This window comes from Ylistrum balloti, unplaced genomic scaffold (assembly GCF_031769215.1).
Source record: "Ylistrum balloti isolate Yb309-2 unplaced genomic scaffold, AGI_CSIRO_Ybal_v1 Utg369764, whole genome shotgun sequence".
In the NCBI taxonomy this organism is placed as follows: Eukaryota; Metazoa; Mollusca; class Bivalvia; order Pectinida; family Pectinidae; genus Ylistrum; species Ylistrum balloti.
Window position 1 is genome coordinate 1,489,113 of NW_026781961.1, and position 3,731 is coordinate 1,492,843.

Genomic DNA, 3,731 nt, shown 5'->3' on the forward strand with positions numbered 1-3,731 from the left:
ACTACACACGTGTATTACACAAGGAGGGTCGTCATGTAAACAGTGAACCTACACACGTGTATTACACAAGGAGGGTCGTCATGTATACAGTGTACTACACACGTGTATTACACAAGGAGGGTCGTCATGTATACAGTGTACTACACACGTGTATTACACAAGGAGGGTCGTCATGTATACAGTGTACTACACACGTGTATTACACAAGGAGGGTCGTCATGTATACAGTGTACTACACACATGTATTACACAAGGAGGGTCGTCATGTATACAGTGAACCTACACACGTGTATTACACAAGGAGGGTCGTCATGTATACAGTGTACCTACACACGTGTATTACACAAGGAGGGTCGTCATGTGTACAGTGAACCTACACACGTGCATTACACAAGGAGGGTCGTCATGCATACAGTGTACCTACACACGTGTATTACACAAGGAGGGTCGTCATGTATACAGTGTACTTACACACGTGTATTACACAAGTAGGGTCGTCATGTATACAGTGAACCTACACACGTTTATTATCCAAGGAGGGTCGTCATGTATACAGTGAACCTACACACGTGTATTACACAAGGAGGGTCGTCATGTATACATTGTACCTACACACGTGTATTACACATAGGATGGTCGTCATGTGTACAGTGAACCTACACACGTGCATTACACAAGGTGGGTCGTCATGTATACAGTGTACCTACACACGTGTATTACACAAGGAGGGTCGTCATGTGAACAGTGTACCTACACACGTGTGTATTACATAATTAGGGTCATGTATACGGTGTACCTACACACGTGTATTATCCAAGGAGGGTCGTCATGTATACAGTGAACCTACACACGTGTATTACACAAGGAGGGTCGTCATGTATACAAAGTACCTACACACGTGTATTACACAAGGAGGGTCGTCATGTGTACAGTGAACCTACACACGTGCATTACACAAGGTGGGTCGTCATGTATACAGTGTACCTACACACGTGTATTACACAAGGAGGGTCGTCATGTGAACAGTGTACCTACACACGTGTGTATTACATAATTAGGGTCATGTATACGGTGTACCTACACACGTGTATTACACAAGAAGGGTCGTCATGTATACAGTGAACCTACACACGTGTATTACACAAGTAGGGTCGTCATGTATACAGTGAACCTAAACACGTTTGTATTACACAAGGAGGATCGTCATGTATACAGTGTACCTACACACGTGTATTACACAAGGAGGATCGTCATGTATACAGTGTACATACAAACGTGTATTACACAAGGAGGGTCGTCATGTATACAGTGAACCTACACACGTGTATTACACAAGTAGGGTCGTCATGTATACAGTGAACCTACACACGTTTGTATTACACAAGGAGGATCGTCATGTATACAGTGTACATGCAAACGTGTATTACACAAGGAGGGTCGTCATGTGTACAGTGTACCTACACACGTGTATTACACAAGGAGGATCGTCATGTATACAGTGAACCTACACACGTGTATTACACAAGTAGGGTCGTCATGTATACAGTGAACCTACACACGTTTGTATTACACAAGGAGGATCGTCATGTATACAGTGTACATACAAACGTGTATTATACAAGGAGGGTGGTCATATACACGTTGTACCTACACACGTGTTTATTACACAAGGAGGGTCATCATGTATACAGTGTACCTACACACGTGTATTACACAAGAAGGGTCGTCATGTATACAGTGTACCTACACACGTGTATTACACAAGGAGGGTCGTCATGTATACAGTGTACCTACACACGTGCATTACACAAGAAGGGTCGTCATGTATACAGTGAACCTACACACGTGTATTACCCAAGAAGGGTCGTCATGTATACAGTGTACATACAAATGTGTATTATACAAGGAGGGTGGTCATATACACGGTGTACCTACACACGTGTGTATTACACAAGGAGGGTCGTCATGTATACAGTGTACCTACACACGTGTATTACCCAAGGAGGGTCGTCATGTATACGGTGTACCTACACACGTGTATTACACAAGGAGGGTCGTCATGTATACAGTGAACCTACAAACGTGTATTACCCAAGGAGGGTCGTCATGTATACAGTGTACCTACACACGTGTATTACACATGGAGGGTCGTCATGTATACGGCGTACCTAAACACGTGTATTGCAAGAAGAGGTCATCACATATACCGTATGCCTAATGGCACTGTGAATTATACTAGAACAGGTCATCGACAAAGCATCCCTGCACACGTATATATTACATACATGGCTCTCACGTGCATGTACACGTGTATACAGTTTATTGAAACGTGTCTAATGCACGAAATGCTATGTTTATGAAAAAAAGACTTTAAGTATATTAGAAAAAAAAATAACCAAAAAGTATTAGAAGGTAAATATTTAGGAGTAATTTACGAAAATTCAACCTTTTTTATATCGTGATTTTCCTTCTGTTTTTTTCTTTGTTAAAGTCAAGCAGACATACACAGGTAACATATTAAAATATCGAAATCTTTTAAATCCAGCACTGAATTCAAAATAAACATCATTTGCATTTTCATATTTTTTATTGCAACTTTCGAGTTTTAAAACAGATTCCGGATACAAATAATTGGAATGGAATAATACGAATGAAAGACATCTACTTCCAGAAAAAGAAGAGATTTTTGAAAGGAAGCCTATCGTTGGAGTGGGACCGTCAACTGTCGCGGCAGTAGAGAATATCATTAGCAAGGTGTGGCAGTTAGTCGCTGTCGTCGGTTGGGAGACTGAAACATCTGACGAAATCGTTCGCCCGGAAAGTCAGACATCAGAGGTATGGATACTGTTGAAGCGGCACTTGTCGTCGGAGGGAGAGGCGGTTGTCAAAAACTATAAAAAAAATCGATGCTCCGCTGCAAGTTTTTAAACCATTGAGTACATAATACAAAGTTGGTCTGCAATCACTATTGCCTGGGCGCACTGGACCATTCCAAGACAGTGGAAAGCACAATCCATGGATGCATGAGATGGACTGTTAAGTAGCTTAGAGCCGACCTGGGTACCCATGGTGTGTATTTGGTCATCAACGTCAAAGTAACCATAGTTTTGGGCTGTGCAGGAACAAAGGACGAAATATTAGTGTGAAGCGTATGAGAGTATAAAAACCAGTTCAGAAGATGATTACAAATGTATTGAAAAGATAAATACACCGATCATAATTTGGACTTGTTACATTCTGTTCAGCATCTTATAGCAATTTCTATATCCAAAACATATACCTATCTCCGTACATTCATTTCAGATACATATGTGCCAAGAGATTAATTTCAACGTTACCTGGCGCGGTTCTATTTATGTCCCTTCCATGAAGTTTTACCAACTTCGGACATATAGCATCAGTCAGTGTGTTGGGTATAACGGAATTATTAACTGGAAAAGTAAATTATTCAATATTATTTTTCATAATGAAATAATTAGATATTTAGATTTCACCTTAATCCACTGATAGTCTGGAACATTTTTTCATGCGAGTTACCTCCCATGGATCACTAAAGTCAGTGTTCCCTCGCCTAGAATCCTTGACATTATTATTATTATTATTGATTGATATTTAATCATTTTGCGTCCAAAATAAAAACTCACCTGAAATACCATATGATTTAAGTTGAACTAGTAGGTCTCTATGCCAAACTCTGTCAAAGGTTTTGGAAATATTTCATAAAATCATTC